Source organism: Myotis yumanensis, unplaced genomic scaffold (assembly GCF_028538775.1).
Source record: "Myotis yumanensis isolate MYYU_CA2020_CCGP unplaced genomic scaffold, mMyoYum1.0.hap1 SCAF_19, whole genome shotgun sequence".
Taxonomy (NCBI): domain Eukaryota; kingdom Metazoa; phylum Chordata; class Mammalia; order Chiroptera; family Vespertilionidae; genus Myotis; species Myotis yumanensis.
The window spans coordinates 256,863-283,271 of NW_027223770.1; the positions used below are offsets into that span (position 1 = coordinate 256,863).

The 26,409-nt window shown below is 50.6% G+C and overlaps 1 long non-coding RNA gene and 1 other non-coding gene across 3 annotated transcripts; one reads left to right on the forward strand and one right to left on the reverse strand.

Annotated features, from left to right (window-relative positions):
* Positions 1-4,935: 4,935 nt before the first annotated feature.
* On the reverse strand, positions 4,936-5,042 carry LOC138998205 (U6 spliceosomal RNA). Its single transcript, XR_011469078.1, has one exon. It is a non-coding gene; the product is annotated as a U6 spliceosomal RNA (small nuclear RNA).
* A 601-nt stretch (positions 5,043-5,643) lies between these two features.
* LOC138997866 (uncharacterized) lies at positions 5,644-11,398 on the forward strand. Of its 2 annotated transcripts, none has more exons than XR_011469033.1 (4): positions 5,644-5,673; positions 8,377-8,559; positions 9,424-9,731; positions 11,312-11,398. It is a non-coding gene; the product is annotated as an uncharacterized lncRNA (long non-coding RNA). The 2 variants fall into 2 exon arrangements; XR_011469032.1 differs by lacking the exon at positions 5,644-5,673 and adding an exon at positions 8,060-8,109.
* Positions 11,399-26,409: the final 15,011 nt, after the last annotated feature.

Here is a 26,409-nt window from a genome sequence, read left to right on the forward strand (position 1 = left end):
AGGGCTGAGGGCACTGGGCCCCTAGTATCCTATATAATAAAAGAGAAACATATAAATTGACTGTCCCTTTGCTATGCTCAACAGCCAATCAGGGTGAATATGCAAATTATTCCGACAAAGATGGTGGTTAATTTGCATACACCAGCACCGGTCAGAGGGCAGAAGTGGGAGAGCCAGCAGCTTGGGGGGACGTGGCGCCCTCGGTTGCTCCTGTGTGGGGACGTGGCTCCCGTGGTCGCTGGGCGGAGAGCAGAGCAGGAGAGCTGGAGGCTTGGGGGGCTGTGGCTCCCTCGGTCACTCCCAGAGCGGGGAGAACTAGGAATTCTGGGAATAGTTCTGATGGCAGCCCCAGGACCAGAAACAGAAGCCCAGAGCGCGGGGAGCACCAGAAATGCTGGGAATCATAGTTCTGGTGGCAGACAGATCTCCTAGACACTAGAGCAGGGGTGGGCAAACTTTTTGACGCGAGGGCCACAATGGGTTCTTAAACTGGACCGGAGGGCCGGAACAAAAGCATGGATGGAGTGTTTGTGTGAACTAATATAAATTCAAAGTAAACATCATTAAATAAAAGGGTACGGTCTTTTTTTTTTTTTTTTAGTTTTATTCATTTCAAACGGGCCGGATCCGGCCCGTGGGCCGTAGTTTGCCCACGGCTGCACTAGAGCAAAGTGAGCCTGGAGCAAGTTACTGTTGCGGTAGGGGATGGAGGGAAAGCAAAGGTGAAGACATAAATAAAGTCAGAGTGTCTAGGAAAAATTAAAGGGAAGATATCCTAAAACTTCCAGGAAATCTCCACCAATGAAGCAAAGAAAAAAATTGCCTCTGTTATTCTGTGAGCAACAAACCAAACTGGGTTGGAGGTCTCAGACAGTTCGTTCATATGATTGCAAAGACAGACAGAAACTCCGGGAATGGAGAGGGCTACCCTGAGGGCTCCCAGATTGGAGAGGGTGCAGGTCGGGCTGAGGCAGTGGTTGGCTAACCGTGGCTCGAGAGCCACATGCGGCTCTTTGGCCCCTTGAGGGTGGCTCTTCCACAAAATACCATGTGCGGGCGCGCACATACAGTGCGATTGAAACTTCGTGGCCCATGTGCAGAAGTCGTTTTTTGGCCTGGGCGAGTCTATTTTGAAGAAGTGGCATTAGAAGAAGTGGGGGGTGTCAGTCGGTCGGGCGACGGGAGACGCGGTGCAGGTGGGCTGTGGGATATGCAGCACAGGGGAGGCACACATGATTCATGCAGGAGTTGAGTGAGCCAGTCAGTCAGCAGTCTCATTGTGCAGTGGTTAGTGCTAGTCGCATCCGCAAATTGTGCGCTGGTGACAAAAGATAGATGAAACAAGTATACAAGATGAGTGTGGATGGGAGAGTTGTAAGGGGTCAACCTCAGCGAATGTACCTCAATCAGATTGAGGACATTTTTAGCAAAGGCCAGCTTAGGAGTACCCTAATTTTAAGTTAATAACAATGTACCTACCTATTTAGTTTAGGTTTAAAAAATTTGGCTCTCAAAAGAAATTTCAATCGTTGTACTGTTGATATTTGGCTCTGTTGACTAAAGAGTTTGCCAACCACTGGGCTGAGGGACCCCCCCACACCACCGTGCACGAATCTTCATGCACTGGGCCCCTAGTCTACACTAATAAAAGAGAAACATGGTAATTGGGGTACGACCGCTACCCTTTTCATTGGCTAATCAGTGAATATATGCAAATTAACTGTCAGCCAAGATGGCGGCCGTCAGCCAGGCAGCTGGAAGCAAGCATGAGGCTTGCTTGCTGCGGACTCCAACGTTCCGGCCTCACTAACCGGCCTCTGAGCTACATCTCTAAGAAACTATGTACTATGTTGCAAATAAGAAGATAAACAAAACACCAGAAACCGGCTTTCAGTCAGCCGGGCTTTAGCAACATTGTATCGATGTTTTCAGCAGCGAGGCCTCAGAGCTAAAGCTGGCCCAGAATAAAAAAAAAAAAAAAGAAAACAAGGAGCTGTTGGAAGCTTCAGTCACTAGCTCCCGGAAAACAGCCATCAGCCCCTCACCCAGACTGGCCAGGCACCCCAGTGGGGACCCCCACCCTGATCCAGGACAACCTTCAGGGCAAACCAGCCGGCCCCCACCCGTGCACCAGGCCTCTATCCTATATAGTAAAAGGGGAATATGCCTCCCGGCACCAGGATCAGCGGAGCAGCGAGGCTCCCGGCACCGGGATCAGCGTGACAGGGGGCAGCGCCCAAACCCCCTGATCGCCCTGCGGCTCTGTGAGTGACAGGGGGCGGGGCCACAACCTCCCTATCAGCCCTGCTCTGTGCCTGATAGGGGGGAGCTCCCCAATCCCCTGATTGCCCTGCGGCTCTGTGTGTGACAGGGTGCGGCGTCCCAACTTCCTGATCAGCCCTGCTCTGTGTGTGACAGGGTAGAGCCATAACCTCTCCATCGGCCCTGCCCCGAGTGTGACAGTGGCGGCGCCCCAACCCCCTGATAGGCCCTGCTCTGTGGGTGATAGAGGGTGGCGCCCCAACCCCCCTCCACGGGCCTTGCTCTGTGTGTGACAGGGTAGAGCCATAACCTCCCTATTGGCCCTGCCCTGAGTGTGACAGGGTGCAGCGCCCCAACCCCCTGATCCGCCCTGCTCTGTGCATGACGGGGCGGGGCCCCAACTCCCCAATCAGCCCTGCTCTGAGCCTGACCAGGGGCTGCACCTAGGGATTGGGCCTGCCCTCTGCCTCCTGGGAGCAGGCCTAAGCCAGCAGGTCGTTATCTCCCGAGGGGTCCCAGACTGCGAGAGGGCACTGGCCGGGCTGGGGTCCCCCCCCCCCCGAGTGCACAAATTTTTGTGCACCGGGCCTCTAGTCTATATATAAAAGGCTAAGTTGACTCACACATGTGCGATACATATACAACTCTAACTGGCACCAATCACACACGTGTTTCCATCTGTCGTTGTTGATCATGAATTTGGTTCACACGGCAAATTGCAATATTAAAATATTCCTTCTACTTCATTTCCTTTCCATGTGCATGAATTTGTGCACTGGGCCATTAGTGAATAATAAGCATGGAAATTTTTGTCTTTAGGGAAAAAGACCTCTCTAAAATTCTTAACCAACTGTTTAATGATTATAAAGGGAATCCTAGGTCAGAGGTCAGCGAGCTGTTTCTGTAACAGCCAGACACTCAATGGCTTACGGTTTCTGCAGAAACTCCAAGCCTCTCCTCATTATTAGATAACAGTCTTGACTCTATGGAAATAAGTAGCTGTGGCTCTATTAGAATAGATATTTTCTGTGAACAATAAAGTTTGATTTTCATATAATTGACCTGTATTAGGCAATAAGGCTTCCTTTGAATCTCAGAGAATTAGGCACAGGGCCTAGGCTGCTGGGCCCTGGGATTCACGGGGACATTTCTGCTTCACTAGATGGAGCAACAATGCCGGGAGCTTCCTCTTCGCACCGCTAGGAACAGATGACTCATTAGCCAACACTGTACGTCAGGGCCAGTCAGACTCACTAGATCCTGCTTGGATTTGCTGTATTTCAGGCTGATCAGATCCACCGAGAGTTCAGTGACTGGAAAAGGCCCAGTGCCCCTGCCTCTGGGATTCAATGTCTCTCGTCACATTTGGACTTTCCCATTGAGAGGGTGCAGTTCCCAAGGTCTGGTTTTCATAGAAGAGTCTTCATGCAGCTCTTCAAATATGCTGTTTCCAGTCATCGATATAGTTCCCCATGCATTGGTGAAAGGTATGCCATGTGGGCACTCCCAGAGTGGGCAATAGGACTCACATTACCAATCAACTCCAACATTACCACCACCATAAACTTTTGAACTGCTTCTTCATAATTTAAAACAAGGGAGAGTGGGCATTTACATGTCACATAGAGTAGCACACCACCTCAGAGGTCAAACTCTCCCCTCACCTTTAGGGTCCTGCTGGGATTTGAGTCTAATCAAGGTAGCAACTGTCGCAGAAGAGCTCACTGTCTTTGTTACTCTGGTGTGCTTCCTCTTGACAATTTTCTGTTCCCTGGCAAATTCTGAATTATTCTACCTTCCTCCAGTTTTTCTCATATCTGGCTTGAAACCTGTGACAAAATTGATCTCTTCATGCTGAATTAGATCTCTTGGATACAAATCAAGTAAACCATCCATGTCCACTGTTCTGGAGCACTCAGAAAACTTTCAGAATGTCTGTGTCATCACCCCAGGCATGGAAAGAGAACTCAGAAACCCCACTGGATTGCCACCACAGCCCCCACTCCTCTACTTAGTGTTACATGCCGTAGCCCAATATTTACCGTCTTGAGCAGAATCTGGATTAGAACTTGTTTTTTAACACTGAATGAATGATTTTCTTTTCTTTTTATAGATACAATTCCTCATGAACTGATGCCTAAGGCCCTACAGCGTACCTGCTACTGCCCAGTCCTAACAGAAGCTCACGCTGATATTAGTGAGGAAAAGGTAAGTACGGAGAAATGTACTCATATTATTCCAGAAGGAAATAACATTGCTTATCAACATCATACAAATCCATCAGGAGGACAGGCCGTGACAGCTTCAATGTCAACAGGCCACAGGGAGCTTTTGATGAGTGAACAGGTCTAGGTAGAGACAGGGACTCCTTGTTTGACCGTAGGGTCCAAGGCGTCACCTCATATAACTACTTTGATCAGGCCAGGTAGGATCAGGTATGGCCCACACTCATTGATGTAGTCTTCCGTGCAGGGCCCTTAATGACTCTGTGAGTGACATCACACCCGAGTCATAATGGACAGCTCAGGTTGCACGGTAACTTGGTGGCCCATGTTTAAGATTTGTTCTTTGTAACCCAGGAAATCCTGTGGGACAAATCTCTGTCCATCCCCATGGTGATGACTGCCCCTCACCCAGAATGTTTGCCCCTCTGGCTAGGACAACTTTTTTTTTTTAAATATGGAACGCTTCACGAATTTGCATGTCATCCTTGTTCAGGGGCCATGTTAATCTTCTCTGTATCGTTCCAATTTTAGTATATGTGCTGCCGAAGCGAGCACTGGCTAGGACAACTTTTGACTAATGGGGATGGAAGCCACCAGCGATGCCCTGATGGACTCAGCCAGAGGCTGGAGCCATTGCCGCCCACTGGTCCGTGGGGAGCCAGGACACCTATGCAGCTTGGCCCCTAGTTACTTCTTCCCCAGCTCTCAGCAACCCAGGGAACCCTGATGATCAGATTTGCCAGCTTTCTACCATGAACCTTTCTAATTTTTCTCGCTTCTGGCTTGGAATCATTGACCCAAATATATACTCATGTCCTGAAGCTCTTTGTGCTGAATCTGAGTCTTAGCTATAAGTCATGTAAACAATGCATGTGTGCTGCTGTGGACAACTCAGAAATTTGTCAGATGGTCTATATCATCAACACAGACATTCACAATGGAAGCCAGGAGAGCCATTGGATTGGCACAGCGGTCCTCACTCCTCCATCTAGTGATGCTGTCACCCAGTATTCATAAACTGCCTTGTTTGGCGGACTCTGTAGTTAGAAATTGGCTTTGTAACTCTTAGTTTTCTTCTTTTCATAGACACCAGTCCTCATTAACTGTCTGGTGGCTAACACCCTGCAGCACACCTGCTGCTGACAAGCCGGAACACAGGCTTCATCTCATCCTGAGTGAACCAAAGGTAAGTAAACAAGGATATGCTCATGGGTGGGGAATCCTGAGCACCTGCACTGTGACTCACACACCAGCCTTCCCAAGGTCCCAACCACAATCCCCATCTGTCGGGGACACTGGTAGGAGCATCACGTCTGCTGCGGTGCATGGAGGGGGACACGCAGCAGCCTGCACCTGTGACAGTGCCTGTCTTTTTCCGGGTTGAATTCAAAAGAAGCAAGCTTTCAGGTCACTCCATGGAGTCATATACCCAACTGAGGAGTAATCTGCCTCTAAAATCCAGAGGCTCCCTGGGCGCTGGTTCTCCATCTTGGTAGCAGGGGCCAGATGCCAGCAATCATTATTTACCTCAGACACCTGCCTGCCCCACAGAAGAGCACTGGACACAAACATATTTCACTAAGAATTCTGAATTTCAGTCAGATTTCTTCCTCAGCTACTGACTCTAAAAGTGTATCAACTCTAGAGTAGTATTGTCCCACTCACTTGGCCCATTCTGGATAACGTCATCATTGTAACTGACCAGCAAGAAGTATTTCCTGTGGAAGGAAAAGGGCAGTGAGGACTTTCAGCCTGTAGAGATGACTCATCCCTGAGGGAAGATAATGAAGGTGTGTGGGGGCCTTGCCACCTGAGAGAAGGCAAATTGGATTGAACTATGGGAACACGAGGAGGAGGCATTTGCCTGCACTGTACGTGCATATGGAACAAGGTGATGTGGACTTGGAAGTTGCTCAAGCAAAGTAACCATATGGTACAGCAGCAGCATAGGGTCTCCTGTGGTTAAAGAATCGGTGAGTACACTGCCACTTTCCAAGTTGTGTCTTCTCCTCTCTCTCTTCTCCATCTCCTACTCCTCCTCCTCTTGCTTCTCATCCTTTTCTTATTCTTTCTATTTCTTCTAAACTTTCTTTCCTCCTCTACTCTCTCCATCTTTTCCTCCTCTCTTTCTGGTTCCTGTCCAATCTCCTCCTCCTTCTCTTCCTCCTTCTTTCTCTCAAAACAAACCAAAAGCGTAATGAGAATGTGCCCAAATTCGCACTCCTGAATCTTTCAAATCCTTCATGCTGGCACAAATCTCATATTCATCAGGCAGATGGTACAGCTTCTAACTTAATACTTGCACAGTTACAGGCAGTTCTTATGGATTGGTTTAGACTTTCTCTCCACAGTTGCCTTGACTCATCGGTGATGAGTGTGTGGGATAATTCCGCTGCTATAGGTATTTCAGTTATGCATTTTACAACCAGGAGCAACCACAGAATGGGTGAGATCAAATTTGGACCTATTTCAAAATGGACCTGAGCAAAAATTCACTGGTCACCTGACCCTCAAAAGCTCCTAGTCTTAGTGAGGGCTATAGTATTATTTTGGATTCTGAGACCAATTTCTGTTCATAACCATTTTCCTGTGGTCGCTGAATTATCTAGTTCATTGTTTCCCCCAAAGAGATAGTTACTCGGATAAAACTTTTTGAAAAGGGGCTATCAGCCAATGGGCCAACCAAAGCATTCCTTCTTCTATATTAGAGCAGGAATCAGTGGGCATTTCCATGTTACAATTTTTGGTCCATCTTTGGATGTCTTTTTCAGCCCACCATCTCAATAAACTTTATACGACTTTGATAATGACCCAAGCTGCAGATATAAATGCACAGTCTCTGTCTTGTCGCCCCAAACTATTAAATTCCCTTTCATCACAATGTATATTTCTTTGAACATTGTCCCCCCACCATTAATTATTTCTGTACATAATCCATGTTTCCCTGCTTCTGTAAATCACAGAATTCACATGGCTCTTGTAAAGGGTAGCACACTTCCTCAAGGGTCGCACTCTGCCCCTTACCTTTAGTGTCCTGCTGCGATTTGTGTCTAGTCGAGGTGGCAGCTGCTGCAGGAGAGCTCACTCCCATTGTCGTCCTTGTGTGTTTCCTCTTGCACATTTTCCCAGTCCATGAACAATTCTGAATTATTCCAATTAGGTTATAGCCATGTAGGTTATAACTCTACCATGAACCTTCCCAGTTTTCTCACACCTTTGGCTTGGAACCATTGAGAAAATAAATCTTCTCATGTCCTGAACATTTTCAAGCTGAATCTGGTGTCTTGGATATAAATCAAGGAAAACAACCATGTCTGCTGTTGCGGACCACTCAGAAATTTTTCAGAACATCTATGTCATCACCAGAGACATGGAAACTACAAACTAAAAACACATTGGATTGCCACAGCGATCCTCACTCCTGTTTAGTGATGCTGTAGCCCAATATTTAGAGATTGTCTTGAATGGACTCTGGAATAGAACTTGGTGTTTGTTTTCTCTTAATGATTGTCTTTTATTTTCCTAGCCATCTTCCTCAATAACTTCTGATGGCTGACCCCCTAAGCACACCTGCTACTGCTCAGTCTTAACAGAGGTTTTCCATGATCCTTAATGAACAGAGGCAAGTAAACAAAACTATGCTGGCATTATTCGAAAACAGAGGAATGTCTCTTACTTTCAAAAACAAGAGGAAGACTGACAAAGATTCTTTTAAAATTATCCCATTATTAAATATTGGGGGATCATGTAGTTAATGACATTATATTAACTTGTACAACTTCACAATGCAACATAGCACACTCCAGTTTGTGCTCAACACTCACAGGATAGCATCCTTGTATTGGAACTCGATTGCCATCGTATCCTCACTCATGCTTTTTCCCCTCAGGTGACCGCCATGGAAAAAGTCTGCAGGTAGGAGATCTTCAAGGTGAATGAGGAGGTGAACTGCCCAATCTCTGCCCATCGTGATGGGTTCATTACCCACTGTCCTTCACAAACATCCCGAATGGTCCTTTGTAGCGCAGCCGTCCAGTTTCCTGTTGGATATTGACATCATGCAGAGTCACCGGTAAGCCAGGCCACGACTTTGCTTCCTCTGTCAGCAGGTCATAGGGAGCCTTCCATGCGCCCACAAGTCTAGGCTGAAAGAGGGATTGGTTGTCTGGCAGGAGGGCCAGCTCTTATCTCACGGCTCTGATCCTCCGAGATCCCGTCATGCGTGAACCATTTCACCTTCATGTGGTCTCCTGTGTGTGGCCTCTTTAGGCTCCGTGAGTGACCTCTCACCCAGGTCACAGTGGACAGCCAGGTTGCCTGGTAACAGTGGCCCATGGTTAAGCACTACTTTTCTGAAACCCAGAGAGCCCTTTGTGGATAAGTCACAGGCCACCCTCAGCGTGAGGACAGCCCCTTACCCTCACGATCTGCCCCTCAAGGCTAGGACTGCTTAGGCCTAAGGAGGGGACGCAAGCCCCAAGTGCTGCCCACGTGGACCTCAGCCAGAGACTGGAAATCTGGCCCCTCCAGTCCACTAGGGAGCCGGGGTCCCTATGGGGGTTGTCCTCTAGGGTAGCTTCTTCACGTTCTCGAATGTTCTAAGAGAGGCCCCAGGGCCAAGGGTGCTGGGGCCCTGTGCCTGGCTAGGACTTTCGGAGAGAAAGGCCAGGGAGTGATATCAGGGCAGAGCCTCACTGAGAGAGAGGCCAGGGCCTAGGGCTTGCTCTCCCTGAGCAAGGCACAGCCCTTTGGTGATGGGCCCCACTATGTGGGGCCAGGCGGGCTCTCTGTGCGGGACCTTCGGCTCCGAGGTGCTGACCCTAGGCCGAACTCTGAGGCTAGCATCGTCTTTCGCCGTGTCACGCTGACATTGACAAGTCACAGGCATTGTTCTTTTTCTTCTTTGAATGCTAATTGTCTCTGTATTTCCTTTCAGTTTCACCATAATCTTTGCCTCTAGGTACATATCAACACAGCAGATTTCTTTTTAAAACCTAGTATTGAAGATTGAATATCTTTCCCCATTGTAACCTTACATCACTCTCCCAAGGACAAATATGAAAACTCAAGGTATCTGAGGCCCGGACACACCTCCATGACTAGCCGGCTGCCTCGGAGCTGGGGACTCCGTGCTTCCTGCCATCAGCAGATCCAGCCCCAGAAACAGACCAGTTTACAATCATCTCTGAAAACTGCCACGAATGGGTGTCCTGTTCTAAGCCGGGTCATCCAGGAAGGACGGGGGTAAGAGGGACATTTTGCTCCAGAAACAGAATGTCCAAAAAGGCCCAGCCCATTATTTTCCCCAGAAACGGCTGGAGGAGAGTAAAATCCCAACATGAGCCTCGAAGGCCTCTGTGCCCAGGGGATGGCGTTGCCGGCTGAGGAGGGGCAGCAGGGGACATGGGCAGTTTCTCCACAGGCCGCAGCGGGAAGCTGGGCAGGAGCCTGGCGGGCCCCGGGTTCTCTAAGAGGTTCTTCTAGAAACAGACCCCTCAGACGCTTCCTCTCACCTCAGGTAAGAAGTTACTGTTAAGGCACTTGGGGAGTTTCCCTTCCAGCTTCAGAAAGGAGGCGCAGATATGTGAGTCACCAGTGCAGCCCCCCCTCCAGGCCTTAGTGGGCGACCTGAAGGTGGGGGACCCCGTAGAAGTGGACAAAGGCTACTGCCACCACCATGACACTAATTACCCGATGTGACTGGTTCCATGTGTCAACTTAATAGGACCGAGCGCTCTGTAACTGGAGCGGCCTGGCGGCCAGCTCTGGGGCTGCACAGCCCAGCCATGAGGAAGAGCCGGCCCAGCTGCCCGCGTGTGGCCTTGACACAGCCCCTGGTGAGAGTCAAGGGCGTGGTGGACACAACACTGCTCCAGCCAGGGCCCAGGGACATCCCTGACCTTGTCCGCAGGTGTTTAGCGGGGACCCACTTTGCCACAATGGTGGCGGGATGCCCAGGACACAGATGATGGAGTGGTACATGAGCCAGGGCTGTGGGGCAGGGGTAATGGAACCAGAGCACCAAGCTCCGTAATGTAGAGCAAGCCCCGCTTGATGCAGTCTGCAAACTGCCCGGGAGGCTTTCTGGGAAGAATTGCAGGTGGTGGGAAAGGGCCAGGAGGAGCTGAGGCAGAGCTCTGCGCCCAGGAACACCCCCAGCCCACCTGCCCCTAGCAGGGGCCGGAAGTACCTTTGGTCTGAGCAAGGTCAAGGTTCACAGAAAGAGAAACAGCAAAAAGAACCAGTAAGCAGGACCGTGCAGTGAGGGATCCTTTCTGTGCGGGTGCAGACGCTGCTGGAAGCAGCCTGTGCGAGGGCCTGGCCCATGCCCTGCAGCAGGAAGCTGTCCTGCAGCCGGTCAGGCATCACGGCCTCAGCGTCCCTCCCAGACCTCATGCACCCACCCCATCTCCTCCCTGGCCGGTTGCGCACAGCCAGAGGGCAGGCCCCGCACCGCCCCTTCCCCTGGCGCACTGCGCATGCATCTCTTCAGCTGTGGTTGGCTCAGCGATTCCCCAGGAGCAGTTCTCCTGCAGGTGCTCCAGCTCAGCCCGGTCACCCTGTCCGATTCCCTGTTACTGGCAAGAGCCCGGTTGCACTCGGCCACCACTGGTCCCTTCTGAGCAGAGATCTAGCTGGTACCTCAATGCCCTGCACCTCCAGCAGGGGGACAGGCTGGGTGTGTCACCCCAGGGAGCAGAGACCTCCCTGGGAGGTTAGGCAAGCCGGCAACGGCCTGAGCTGGGGCCCACCACCCTCGAACTACACCCCCCAGTGGGCCAGGCGGCCTGCAGCTGAGCCTCCTGATCTTCATGCTCCACCAGGCACCGTTCTGATGGCAACTGGCAGTGAGTCTCAACGCTCAGAGCACAGGACTGGCCTGCAGGGAGCAGACACTCATCCCAAGACCCCACTGCTGCTGAGTTCCATTGGAGCCTGTCAGCAGCCGCTGCCGTAGCCGGGCCTCATCTGAATGTGCGCCAGCTTCACGCAGAGAACAAGGCATGTCTGCAGGTGCCGCAGAGCGTTCCCCTAACCGGGAATGGCCTTCAGCGTGGAAAAGACAGTCTTTAGTGAGAGAGACCTCTCCAGAGACCTCAGCCAGCCATGCAAAGACTATCGAGTTATTCCAGGATCCAAGATCACATCTGCAGACTTTGTAACAGCCAGAGGCAATGGCTTAAGGTGTGTATTTAAACTCCAATCTCTTCTCTTAGACGCAGCGTCATAGACAACATGTGAGCAAATAGGTGTGGCTGTATTCCCATAAAGCAGTATTTGTAGACACCAGAGTGTGCGTTTCACATCACTGACATGTTTTGGGCTGCAGGGCATTGTTTGGGCTCCAAGACAGAGGCCCCGGCTGCCTGGGTCCTGGGCCGCCGTTGAACTCTCTGAGAGAGAGGACCAGGGCCTGCTGGGGGCTTCACTAAGCGTCTCTGAACGAGGAGCTGGGCTCCTCAATGCTGCCCTCTGCTCTTTGGGGCTGGGGAAGGCTCTACGGGGCTAGGTTTTGCCCTCTGAGGCCCCAAGAATTAGCTCAGTGGCTTTGGGGCTAGGCGGGGCTCCCAGGCGATGTCATGCTGCACATCGACAAGTCCCAGGCTTTGTTTGTGTGTTCGCATTGGCAACTTACAATTAGTTACACTGAGCACCAGGCTGGCCTGCAGGGAACACACTCATTGCAGCCCATCCACTGCAGCTGAGCAGCAAAGGCCGTGGACTGGTTTCATTGGAGTGTATCCCAACTTCACACAGAAGCATAAAAGCATTTACAGATGGTCCAGTGTTCCTGTTATCTGGGAAGGCTCAATATTGCCTAACTAACTTGGAAAAGATTGTCCTTAGGGAAATTGACCTCCAAAACTCTTAACCTGCTCGGCAAAGACTAGAAATGGAGTCCAAGCCCTAGCTGGTTTGGCTCAATTCATAGAGCATCAGCCTGCGGATGGAGGGGTCCTGGGTTTGATTCTGGTCAAGGTCACATGCTGGGTTGTGGGCTCAATCCCCAGTAGGGGGCATGCAGGAGACAGCCGATCCATGATTCTCTCTCATCATTGATGTTTCTATCTCTCCCTTTCCATTCCTTTCTAAAATCAATGAAAATGTACTTTTTTTTTTTAAGAAAATCGAGTCCAAGACCCTAGAGCAGAGGTCTGCAAGCTGTTTCTGTAACAGCCAGAGACTCGATGGCTGTTGGTCTCTATAGAAACTCCAAGCCTCTCCTCATAGTTTGACAGCAGCCATAGACTCTGTGTAAGCAAATAGCTGTGGTTCTATTTAATAGAAGCTATTAGAATGAATCTTTTCTGTGGAAAATTGAGTGCATCTTTCATAAATTGACCTGTAGTAGGCAGCAAGACATCCCTGAGAACCTGAGAGAAATAAGCACAGGGCCTAGGCTGCTGGGCCCTGGGACTCACGGGGACATTTCTGCTTCACTAGATGGAGCACCAATGCCGGGAGCTTCCTCTCCCCACCGCTAGGAACACATGACTCTTTAGCCAACACTGTACATCAGTGCCGACAGACTCACTAGATCCTGCTTGGATTTGCTGTATTTCAGGCTGATCAGATCCACCGAGAGTTCAGTGACTGGACAGGGCCCAGTGCCCCTGCCTCTGGGATTCAATGTCTCTCGTCACATTTGGACTTTCCCATTGAGAGGGTGCAGTTCCCAAGGTCTGGTTTTCATAGAAGAGTCTTCATGCAGCTCTTCAAATATGCTATTTCCAGTCATCGATATAGTTCCCAATGTATTGGTGAAAGGTATGCCATGTGGGCACTCCCACGTGCCATAGGGCTCAAATGATCAATACACTCCAACAGTCCCTCCTCCCTACACTGCTGAACTGCTTCTTTACTGAAAAGAGACAGTGGGCACTTCCATGCCGCCCCCTTGGGCCATCCTTGGATGCAGCTGTCTGCCAACCATCCCAATCAACTTGTGGGCCTTGTGAAATGACCCACACTGCAGATGTAAATGCAGGCTCTTCCTGTGGGCCCAAATTAATAGGTTCCCTCATGTCCAAACTTATGTTTCCTTGAACATGTCCTCGACTGTTAATTATTTCCACACAGATTGCATACTTTTCTGCCTGGGTAAGTTTCAGCATTCACATAGTTCTTCCATAGAGTAGCACCCCACCTCAAGGTCAAACCTTCCCTTCACCTCAGTTCCCTGCTGGGGTTTGAGTCTAGTCAAGGTGGCCGCTGCCACAGGAGAGGTCGCTGCCTTCATTACTCTTGGTGCATCACTCTGGTGAGCATTACATGAGACGCAAACATCTTTGAATATTTGTGACCACTGAGCGAGGACGTCCAACGAACGTTTCTCCAGTCTCTGACAAACTCTGAATTATCCCAGCTTCATCCCATACCGGTTACAGCCCTCCCATGATCCATCCCGTTTTTCCTCGCATCTGGCTTGAAGCCATTGTGAGATATACCTATTCATGTCCTGAATCTCTCCAAGCTGAAGGTGTGCTAGCTATAAACTAGGGAACCATCCCTGTCGGCTGTTGCGAATTACTCAGGCGTTTCCTGAACGTTCCCCTCAGGAAACTTTCCGATTTTCCCCACACCTGGCTGGAAGCATAGAGATAAACTATTGGTGCCCTGAAGCTCCTCAGGCAGCATCGGGAGCCCTGGACATGAGCTCAGCAGGCGATCAAGTGATGAGAGGGAGCATGTTCGTGTGTGCTGCTGGGGGCCACTCAGAGCTGTTTCAGATTGTGTGTCATCACCAGAGACATGGGAACTGGATGCAGGAACCCCGCTGGTTCCCCCGCAGTCCTCACGCCTCCATCCAGGGACGCTATAGCCCAGTGTCTAGCTCTTGCCTTGCTTGGTGGGGCCCAGGAATCAAAAACGGGTTTTGTAACACTTAACCATTGACTTCCTTTTCTTTTCAAGACTCCATTGCTCACTAATTGTCTGAGGGTTAATGCTCTCAGACAATTGCTACTGCCCAGCCGCAACAGGTTATTCGCCTGGTTTTTATTGAACAAATGATAGGTAAACAAATACATGTTCTTATTATTCAAACACAGAAAAGTATCTCTTCATTTCTTGAACATTAAATACTTAAAAAGTATTTCATGGTTACTGTTTTGGGGGTAATCAGTTAATCACATTAAAAACCTTCGCTTGTACAACTTCATGGTACAACATAGCACACTCAGCTGTGTGCTCGCCACCAATGTCTGTATCTCTGCCCTCTTGCCTTTGAGCCCCCATTATTCACCTGGCCCCCCTCCTGCTTCCCCTGCGGTAAACACATGATTCCATGTGTGTATAGGAGACTTTGTTTCTTTTGTTTGTGCTTTCACATCCCACTGACGAGGGAAAATATAGAACGTGCCACTTTATCCTTTTGACTAATGAAATCTCCCACTTTGAGGCTTCACTCTGGTGAGCATTACATGAGACGCAAACATCTTTGAATATTTGTGACCACTGAGAGAGGACGTCCAACGAATGTCTGCCCAGAGAGCTTGTGAGGGATCTCCTAGTCAGGCTTTCTTAGTGCCTCTACCTGATGCTGCAAATCCGAGGCAGAGCCCTGAGTCAGCATCTCCTTCCACAGCTGGGCATTGTCAGCCACGCACAGTGAGTGAGGAGGCGACTGCCCCACCGCTGCCCATTGTGAGGGCTTTGTGACCCACTGCCCTTCACAGACGTCCAGACATGGGCTGTCGTGCTGCAGCGGCCCCTCTCTGGTTGGCCCTCAATACCATGCAAAGTCATAGGGAACCAGGCCACAGCTTTCCTTCCTCTGTCAATAGGTCATAGAACACTTTCCAGGAGTCCACGGGTCTAGGCAGAAAGATGGATTCATTGTACAGAAGTTGGTACTGAGGTAAATTGGGACACAGACTGTCTTCCTGCTTTGGTCCTCCCGGGTTCGATCATGTATGTAGCACTTTAAATTGAAGTTGTAGAGTTCCCAGTCTTTCTATTCCTTCTCCTTCTTCTACTTCTCCCTCTCCTATTCCCTCCTCCTCCCGTTTCTCCTCCTTTTTCACAGGTCAAATCAGATGGTCAGTGAGGATGTGTTCCAATGGACACAATCCTGCATATTCACATCCTTCCCGTGGCACAAATCTCTGCCATTCATCCAGGAATGTGGGAGGCTTTTGGTTTCCTTCTTATTCTCTTACAGGCAGTTCTAGAGGCTTCTGCTTTGACTTTCTCACCCTAGTAGCTCCCACTCGGCAGTGATGAGTGTGGGGCTCATTCTGCTGCTTTGTCTATTTCGGTTATGCCTCCTGGGACCAGAGGAACCAAGGGTGGTCCCAACATATGTCCCCTACTTCAAAATGGACCTGAGCTGAAACTCATTGGTCACCTGACTCTTAAAACTCCTAGATTTAGTGCAGGGCCACAGTTATATTTTGGTTTCTGAGACTAATTTCTGTTCAGATCCATTGTCTTTGAATTATCTCGTTCATTGTTTCTTCCATATAGATAGTTGCCCTGGCTAAAAATAAAGAAATAAAAAGGCCTTCAGTCCACAGGGGAGGCATGAAGTAAGCTTTAGAGTACACACTTTTTGTTGTCTGTTGGGGGTCTTTTCTCAGGACGTTCTGGTCTCTCCTCCCTTTAAGAATTAAGGTGTGTAAACTGGCTCGGCCAGGGGTCGGTTAATGTGCTGAGCGCATGTTTTTATGGTTCCAGTGACACCATTGTTCACTTCACCTAGGACAGTTCTGCTTCGATAGAGCCAGAGAAGAGTGATTTAGGGACGATGAAAGAAAGCAAGAATGATAGAGGAAAGGAAAGAAGGAAAAACACAAGAAGAAAGAAAAACAAAACAAAACAAAACAAAACCACAAACAAAACCAAAAAAAATGGGTGGGATAAGAAGCAATATGAAGGGCAGAGATGAAATACAGAGAATAAAAACAAAGAATTGGAGGAATATGGGAAGGAAAACGGTTTAAAATAAAGAAGAAAAAACAATTGATGAGGAAAATAGAAGAAAGAGCAGGTAGACCCCGAATAAGAAAAATAAAGACGAGTCAGCAGGAGAAAAGGCAAAGAAAACAGAGGAGTAGGAAAAGGGAAAAGTCAAATAGAGATGAAAACAGTAACGAAGCGATACGGCGGGGAGATGGCCGGTTTCTGACGGGCTTGAGGCAGAAGCGGCGTCCAGACCCCGGGTCCCCAGGAGGGGGCGGTGCTGCGCAGCTTCAGGGACGGGCTGGGCGCCTCCCAGGTCCCGGAGCTGCGGCTCCGCGAGGGGCCCGGATACGCTCTGCGCTCGGTGGGCGGAGGCCTCGCAGGCAGTGCCGGGGGTCAGCCGGAAGCCTGGGGTTTCCATCAGCTCCCGGTGGCGGCGGGGGGCGGGGGGCGTCTGGTTCCCGGATGGGGGGGCGGACGGCCCCACCCCATCCAGTCACTGACCCTCCTTGAAACTGTCCAACCCGCTAGGCGTGGCCTCCGCAGTTGTCGCCTCCGAAAAGATCCGCCGCAGGTGCGGCCGGCGGGGCTCGGGGGGGGGGGGGGGGGGGGGGGTGGGGGGGGGCGCGGGGCGGGGGGGGGTTTCCCTGTTTCCTGAGCTGCGCGTCTGGGGGGCTGGCTCCTCAGGGGAAAAGGCCGTTCGTTTCCACGTGGGGGATGTGAGCTGCTGCGCAGGACTCCCCGCCGCTGCTTCTCCAGGTCGCCCAGCAACGCTGCCCACCAGCCTCTCCGCAGGCGCCGCCAGTCCTCACTACCCTCCCTGCCTCAGAGCCTGGGCTGAAAGCTACAGAAACAAAGCAAACAAACAAAAACCCCTCCGGTGTTTGGGGGAAAAATACAAGGAACAGGCTTTCTCTCCCACCAGCTCCAGGAGACTGGCTCCAGACGCCCCGGCGCCAGCCGACCCTCCGGAACCCACAGGCGCGGCTGGGCTGCGGCCCTGGGAGCTGGGTCAGCCCCCTGCGGCCTCACCCCCTACCAGCCCCGGGCGGGCCGTCCTTGATACAAGGCCTGCTCAGCGGGCGCAGTGGGTAACCGGGGCAGAGCCCACACTTGAGTTCTATTGTCGGCCTGGCGGGGGGGGGGGGGGGGGGGGGGGGGGGGGGGCGCAGAGAAGGTCTGCCTATTCCACCACCATCTTCTCTCCTCGCCAGAACCTTTTGATTAATTAAATCTTCCACTTTGATCCAAAGCAAAAATGTAATAAGCAAAAATCTCTTAGATTGTGCCCATTGGTGAAAACTGTCCTCAGGCCTCTGCATATGCCAATGTGAATATTTCCCTGTCCGGCTTCTCTTCTGCCAGCTCTATAGCAGGGCATTTCGGCCAGAGCCATGAGTCAGCGTGAACTTGCATCTCAGCTCAGGTGTCCCTCAGCAGAGTGAGTGAAGGTGACCTGCAGGGAGCTCTGGCCCTGGAACGGGGGTACGTGGCCCTGCCCTTCAGGAATGTCTACAGGGCTCTGTGGCTGCAGCTGCTCGCTCTCTGCTGGGTCATCGAGATGATAGCTTATGGCTAAGCCAGGCCACAGGTTTCTTCCGCTGCCAACAGGTCATCGGGAGTTTCCTGTGAGTCCAGGCTGCAAGCGGGATGGAGGACAATCGGGCCAGCACTTACATGACTTCTTTGAGCTTCCTGAGTCCTCCCAGGTCAGATCACGTATGAACTCGTTAGATGGACGTTGTAATCATTCTGTGTGTCACCAGCCTTAGGGCTCCATGGGTTCCATCACACCCAGGTCGTAATGGACAGCTGGGTGGCCTGGTAACTTGGAGGCCCATGGTTAGGCGTTTCCTCTGCAAAACCAAAGAAACCCTTTGAGACAAACCTCAGTGCATTTTGAGGGGCGACAGGCAACCCCCCTGCCTGTTTGCCCCTTATGCCAGGGCGACTTTGGGCTGAAGGGCGTTTGGAAACCGTCGTGTGATGCTCATGGAACTGAGCGAGGGAACGTTTCCCTTGATCTTCAGAGGCCCCTGAAGGGTCAAGATACGCATGGACCTTGGCGTCGGGGTTCCTTCTCCCAAGCACTGCGCAGCACAATGCGACAGGAGGCTCCGGTTTGCCAGCTTCTGACTCAGTCCCTGCTGTTTCTCTTGGGCTCAGGAGGTGGGAACATCATGGAGGGACTCCGCTGCCCTGTGCTGTCATCTTCCTCACCTTTCTCATTCTGGACACTAAAGTGACAAAAGCGGGAACTCTTAAAGGCTGGTTTACTGGATGGAAAGATTTTGCATGTTGAGTGATGCGCCAACCATGTGGAAAAAACATTATTTGCCAAATTTGCCTCAAAGAAGGCCAAAAGTTGCTCCCCAAAAGGACAATAGTTGTTTGCTGATGATATCAAGACCTTGGTGTGAAAGTTCGAGCATTTATACTGTTTTCCACCCACAGGCCTTCCTAAGGCCCCAGCCAGAATCGCTATCTGCCAGGGATGCTCAGAGGACCGTCACGTCTGCTGCAGGGTATGGACCAGGTCACAGAGCAGCTTGCACAGTGGCCTGGACCTGAGGGATCTACTGCCTCTGACATCCAGAGGCCACTGGGCGCTGTGCCTCCACCTTTGTCTGGGGCGGGGGGGGGGGGGGGGGGGGAGGCCGGCTGGATGGCAGCCATTATTTTTTACCTCAAAACAGTAACTTCTCCTGCTGAATGCACTAGACACAAAACCATTTCACTGAGAGGAATTCTGAATTCTAGTCAGATTTATTCTCAACTTTTGACTCTAAAAGTGTATCAAGACTAGAGTAGGGTCCCACTCACTAGGTCCAGTGAGCCTCGCATCATCTATGTAACGGACCGACAGAAGTACATCCTGTGGATGGAAAAGGCAGTCAAGACCCCTGCAAAGGGCATGAAGCTGTGGAGCTGACTCACCCCAGAAGTGAGATAAGGAGGGAATATGCCGGCCTTGCCAGCGGAGGGAAGGCAGCTTAGATTGAACCGTGAAACACAAGGGGAGGCACTGTAGGTGCGTATGGGTACCAGGTGAGGTGGACTTCGAAGTCACTCAAGCAAAGTAAACCCACGGGTCCAGCAGCAGCAGAAGGGCCCCTGTAGCTATAGTCTGGGTGACTGAACAGCCATTTTCTAGGTTGTTTCTTCTATTTGTTTTTCTCCTCCTTCTCTGTCTCCTCCTCCTCTTCCTCCTGGTCCTCCTCATGCTCCTTCTGTTCTTCCTCCTCCACTTGCTCCTCCCTTTCCCACTCTTCTTCTTCCTTCTCCTAGACCTTTTTTTTCCCTCCTTTTGCCCAAGCGAAATCAAAAGGTTAATGAGGATGTGCTGCTGTCAGCACTTCCTGTGTCTTTCAAAACTTTCCTGGTGGCACAAACCTCTTCTGTTCATCCAGGTCTGTGGCACAGCTTTCCATTGACCACTCACCTAGCTCCAGGCAGTTCCAATAGCTTCCGGTTAACCTTCCCCACTACAGTAGGCCTCACTCATCAGCTATGGGTACGAGGGTTCATTCTGCTGCTTTGTCTATTTCAGTTATGTATTCTAGAATCAGGCCAACTACTGGATGGGTTTGAACAAATTTGGACCTACTTCAAAATGGGCCTGAGCTAAAACTCATCAGTCTTGTGAGCCTCAAAAGCTCCTAGTCTTAGTGCAGGGCCGGAGACATTTTTTTTTTTTTATGAGAACAATTTCAGTTTAGAACCATGTCGTCCCTGAATTATCTGGTTATTTCTTTCTTGCAAATAGTCACTTATCCTGCTTTACAAAACAAAACAAAACAAAAAATGCCATCATTCCATTGGGGAAATGCCTGAATTAAAGTGAATAATATACATGTTTTCTTGTCTGTTGGGGGTCTTTTCACAAGAGGTTCTGGCCTTAATTTTTTTTAAGTTTAAACTTGCTCATGTCAGGAACTGCTTAATGGGCTGACTGCATGTTTTGTGATTCCAGTGACAACACTTTCTACTTCACCAGGACTTCTGCCCAAGTGGATCGGGGAAGAAAGCACTGTGCTTGCTGCCCACAGTTCTGGGAACATGACTCACTAGCCAGCACCAGTGGGTGCCAGTCTGCCTCCTTGAAGCTGCTTTGACTTGCAGTGTTTTACTGTGATCAGACCTACTGTGCGTTTGAAAGTTTTGAAAGACAGGGCCCGCTGCTTCCTAGGTACCCACTGACTCTGTTCTTTGTAGGTTTTCCCATGGAGAGGCTTCAGCCTCCAGCATCTGGCCTTCAGAGAAGAGACCTCACCCGGTTCTTGAGATGTGCTGTTCCCACTCTCCCCTGTATTCCTCAGTGTCCTGGTGGGAGGTTCGCCAGGTGGGCATGCACAGAGTGTGGGCGAGGCCTCACATGACCAATCCACTCTAACACTTCTGCCTCATGAACTTTTGAACTGCTTCTTCTTTATTAAAACAAGAGACAGAGGGCACTTGCATGTCACATTTATCAGGCCGTCACTGGATGCATTTGACAGTCAATCGTCCCAGTAAACTTTTAGAGCCTTTTCTAGTCACCCACTCTGCAGATCTGAATGCAGAGTCTCTGGCTGGCCCAAGTTAATACGTTCCCTCTCATCCCAATTTATGTTTCTTTGAACATTCTTCTCCAACATGAATTATTTACTCACATGTTCCATGCTTTTCTGCTTGTGTGAGTCACTGCACTCATGTAGTTCTCCCAAGGAGCAGCACACTTCCTCAGGGTCACATGTTGTCCTTCGCATTTAGGTCCAAGCTGGCAACGGCTGCCGGAGAGCTCGCTGCCGCCATCACACCTAGTGTGTTTCCTTTTTTTTGGCACATTTTCCAAGTCTGTGACAAATCAGGAATTATTCTAGGTTCTGTCCATACAGCTCCATTAGGAATCTTTCCAATTTTCTCACCTTCGGCTGAACCATTGAAAAAGAATAATCTATTCATGTCCTTGATCCCTTCCATCGGATCTGGAGTCTTGGATATAAACTAAGTAGGCCAGCTTCGGTGATGATAAAGAGCAAGTCCATGTCTCCTGCAGGGCACCACGCAGAATTTTTTCAGAATGTCCGTGTTGTCACACAGACATGGGCACTAGATGCAGCAAACCCATTGGATTGCCACAGTGCTCCTTGCTCCCCACCTACCGATGCTGTAGCCCAGGACTTAGAGATTGCCTTGCTTGGCAGGAGTTTGGATTCAGAACTCAGTTTTGTAACCATTAGCCATTGATTCTCTTTCTTTTCTTAGACATGATTTGTCCATAATTGGCTAATGGCTGATGCCCTACAGCACACCTTCTACTGCCCAGTCTCAACAGCTGACTCACCTGACCCTTGTTGAACAGTGTCAGCAACCAGAATATATGTATATTATTCAAAACCCAAAAGAGGTGCCTCTTCTTCTCGTGAGCACATGTGGGACTAAGAGAGTTGCTTTAAATATTATTTCATTTTTACAATTTGGGAAGGGGGGAGTAACATGTTTAATAACATTATATAAATTTCAGTTGTGCACGTTTATAGAACAATATAGCACACTGCATTATGTGCCCACCAGGAAAGTGTGGTCTCCTCTGTCTTCTTCAAGGCCGTCCTTACCCTTTCCTTTTCCTTTTCTTGTAACCACCATGATTTTGTCTGCATAGAGGAGATTTTGTTCATTTGTTTCTTTTGTGCGTAGTTTTATATTCCATAGATGAGAACAAAATAGAATGTGCCACTTTATCTTCTTGATTAATGAAATCCTCACCCAGAATTCGCTGTGAGGATCAGTATATGAGACACAAATATCCTTGTATATTTTTGCAAATTGAGTGACTGTCTGACAAACTTATGCCCAGTGCCATTGTGAAGGATCTTCCAGTCATGTTCCTTCCATGTCCCTGACTATTACTGCAAGATAACCGCCCGCACCATGAATCAGTATCTCCTTACACATCTGGTCATTTGTCATTGCAGCAAAGTGAATGTGGAGATGAGTAGCCCCAAATCCGCCCATTGTGAAGGTTTTATTACCCACAGTCCTTCACGAATGTCCAGAGAGGGTTGGCGACGCTGCAGCAGTGCACTTTCTGGTGGGTCATCCAATTCCTGCAAAATCATTGGTACCCAGGCCTCCACGTTCCTTCCTCTGCCAAAAGGTCACAGGGAGCCTTCCATGAGGCCACAGGGCTAGGCTGAGAGAGGGAGTCATTGCTGGCAGTGGGGCTGGTGGGAATTTGGACCACCTCTATGGAACTGCTTTGATCCTCCCAGGCTACTTTAAGTTTTTGTTGTCTTCCTGTGCATGACCTCTTTGTGACCCCATGGTGGACATCACATGCAGGTCATTATGTACAGCTCAGGTAGCATGGTAACTTGGTAGCCCATGGTTAAGCATTCTTTGCACCTGAGATAACTCTTTGTGACCAATTAGAGTTTATCTTCAGGGCAATTACAGCCCCAAGCCATGAATATTTGCTGGTCTTAGCTAGTGCTGCTTGGGTCTAAAGAGGGGATGGAAGCCACCGTGATGCCCAGATTGGACCTCAATCAGAGACTGGAAATGGCTCCTCCCCCAGTTCTCTGGAGAGCCAGGATCTCTATGGAGCTTGGCTTCTAGGATTACATCTGGCTTCACTCAAACACTCCAAGAGAGAGGCCCAGGGCTAAGGCTGCCTTGGGCTTGGGCCTTGCTCTGACACCCTGAGAGAGAGGCCATGCTGTGTTCCCAGGCGGCCCTGTGCCTAGCTCTGACTCTCTGAGCGAGGGTCCCAGGGCCTTGTCTGCCAATCCTTTGAACTTCTCTTATACTCTCACAAGGAGAGGCTGAGCTCTTCAGGGCGAGGCTCCACTCTTTGGACAAGACTCAGTTCTCCGAGGATCTGAGCCTTGACTCAGAGGGTCCAAGGCAAGGCTAGACTGCAAGGCCAGCATCAGTCTTTTTTTTTTTTTTTTTTTTTAAATATATTTTATTGATTTTTTACAGAGAGGAAGGGAGAGAGATAGAGAGTCAGAAACATCGATGAGAGAGAAACATTGATCAGCCGCCTCCTGCACATCTCCCACTGGGGATGTGCCCACAACCAAGGCACACGCCCCCGACCGGAATCGAACCTGGGACCCTTCAGTCCACAGGCCGACGCTCTATCCACTGAGCCAAACCGGTTTCGGCGCCAGCATCAGTCTTTAATGATGTCATGCTGCACATTGAATAGTCACAGGCTTTCTTGTTTTAGCGCTAATGGTCTCTATACTTCCTTTTTTTATACATATTTTATTGATTTTTTTACAGAGAGGAAGGGAAAGGGATATAGAGTTAGAAACATCGATGACAGAGAAACATCGATCAGCTGCCCCCTGCACAATCCCCACTGGGGATGTGCCCGCAACCAAGGCACATGCCCTTGACCAGAATTGAACCTGGGACCCTTGAGTCCGCAGGCCGACGCTCTATCTGTTGAGCCAAACCGGTCAGGGCTCTATACTTCCTTTTATTTTCATTACAGTATTTGCTCCAGAATCAATAGCAATGGTAGCAGATTTCTTTTTAAAGCTTAGAATGAAATATTAAACACCGTTCTCCTTTCCCAACTATACTCTTACATTACTCTGTCAAGAAATAAAATTAAAGCTCAAGGTACCTGAAGCCTGGTTGCAATGTCATGACAAGCCAGCTCCCTCGAAGCTGGTGACTGTACTTCCTGCTGTCAGCAGGTCCAGGCTCAGAAAGACAAGGCTGGCTGACAATGTTTTCTGAAAAGTGTGTCACCGGTCCCACTCTGCGATAAGAATGGCGGAAATGCCCAGGACACAAATGACGGTGTGGTAGACGAGCCGTGGGTGTGGGAAGCAGTAAGAGTGATGAGCGGGGGACCAAGCTCCCACAATCAGTAGAGGAACCCTGAGGAACCCTGAGGAACCCAGTGTGAGGAAAGGCCTGGAGACTTCCTCTGAGTGACAGCAGACGGAGAAGGAGCAGGGGAAGCTGAGGCCGAGCTCTCCCCGCTCGGGAAACTGGTGGCCTAGTGCGCAGACCTGTCGTGCACCTTGTCCCAAGGCCAGACCGAAACACCACTAAGTAGAGAACATTCACCTGGAATTACCAGCTGAGGTCCCGCGGGGGAGACGTATATCAAGCTTTTCCCCTTTGGTTGAGAAGGTTAACCGCTATTTTGTAAAACTACTGTGTGGAATTCTCTGCTACTCTTTAGACGGCCTCTTATTCTAAAAATATAACTTTGCTTTCTAGCATGCTTTGGCCTGCTTGAATAATGAGGAAAATATGGATGTGCCTCTCGCATCGATGTTTGTCTCTCACGGCCTCCCTCCCCCTCTCGTCCTCCCCCTTCCACGGTCTCTGAAAAGCAACAACGGTAATGGCCCAGGTGAGGATGGACAGCACAGAAAGGGTCCCGCACAGTGGGGACCTTGGTGTGACAGCAGAGGTCAGCAGGGGGAGCCCTGGAAGTGTCTCAGGGGTGTGGCGGCGTGCGCCCTGGGGGTCAGCGGGGCTCCTGGACAGTGAGCAGCTGCAGGTCTCACAGTAGCGTGAGGCTGGTGGCGGGGCTGGTGTCCCTGTGGAGTGTGGCCTGCAGCAGCCCAGGTGTCCCAGCGCGCTGCTGCTGCTGCTGGAGGTCCTGGGTGGCACACTGGAGGGTGGGCAGTAGGAGACGTGCAGTGTCAGTCGTGTGTTGTCAGTGGAGGCTGTGAAGGTGTCACAGGAGTGGGTGGCAGGTGAGGAAGCTGGAATTTTCACTGGGATGAGGCCTGTGGAAGCCGAGCTGTCACTGTGGAGTATGAAGCACCTGGGATCTCAGGGTGCCTTGTGGTTGTGGGAGCGGGAGGAATCATAGTAAGAAGGGGCAGCGGGAACGAAGGGGTTCACAAACAGTTGTCACTCATTTGGTCCAGGACTTTCCACATGGAGTGAGGCCAGCGGAGGCTCGGGTGTCAGCACTGTGTCCGTGCCAGGAGACGTGCCTGTCCCACTGAGATGTGTAGTGGCAGCTGCGGGGAGAGGCCAAGAGGACTGTGGGAGTGGAAAGCCGGGTGTCCTGGTGGAGGTGGGACAATGAAATCCCTGGGGCAGCGAGCAGTGGAGTGAGTGTCCCAGCTCTGGAGGGTCCCACCACAGTGCTGGCCTTTCAGTCCCTGGGTACCTAGTTTGATCCTGGGCAGCAGGCCGTTCAGGCAGCTACAGTGGATGTGGGCATTCGGGGGCGTGGGGTGTCGCGCTGCCACGTGGGTATTGGGATGTGGGGTTCAGAATACCATATTGGCAGGGGGAGACGTGAAGGTCTTGGGCGGCTGAGGACATTGAGAGCCTGGTGTGGCCTATGAGGGTGTGCGCAGGAAGCGTCATCTTGGGCCACAGCAGTGTGAGAGCAGACTGTGGCCGAGGGGGCCGAGTGGACTGGGCTGGGGTTTCTGAGGTGACCCACTGCAATAGAGGGTTTGAAAGTCTGCTCGTTGCCATGGACGGTTTGGCTCAATGGGTAGAGCATCAGCCTGTGGACTGAAGGGTCAAAGGTTTGATTCCGGTCAAGGGCACATGCCCGGGTTGAGGGCTCGGTCCCCAGTGCGGGGTGTGCAGGAGGCAGCTGATCAATGACTCTCTCACATCATTGATGCTTCTATCCCTCCCTCTCTGAAATCAATTAAAAAAATAAAGAAAAGAAATACCTTTAAAACAAGAAAGAAAGGCTGCTTGTCGCACAGATGTGTGTGTGCAGTAGGAACCCTGCATATGTGGCCTGGAAGGCAGCAGCTGGTGCTGCAGAAAACCCCAGAAAAACCAAGCGACACTTTGAAGAAGTGGAAAGGCACTGTTTTAATTACACCGGTGGACTCCGGGAAATAATTTCCAGATCAGAGTGAAGTAGCATGTGGAAGGCTTCACTTTTTATAATCTTCAGGGTCTTTGTTCTGCAGATATGCGCCCCCCCCTGCCCTGTTCATGGCCCTGCAGGAAGACACCCCCCCCCCCCCCCCCCCCCCCCCCCCCCCCCCCCCGGTGTTGATGATCTGTCCTGGCGCCA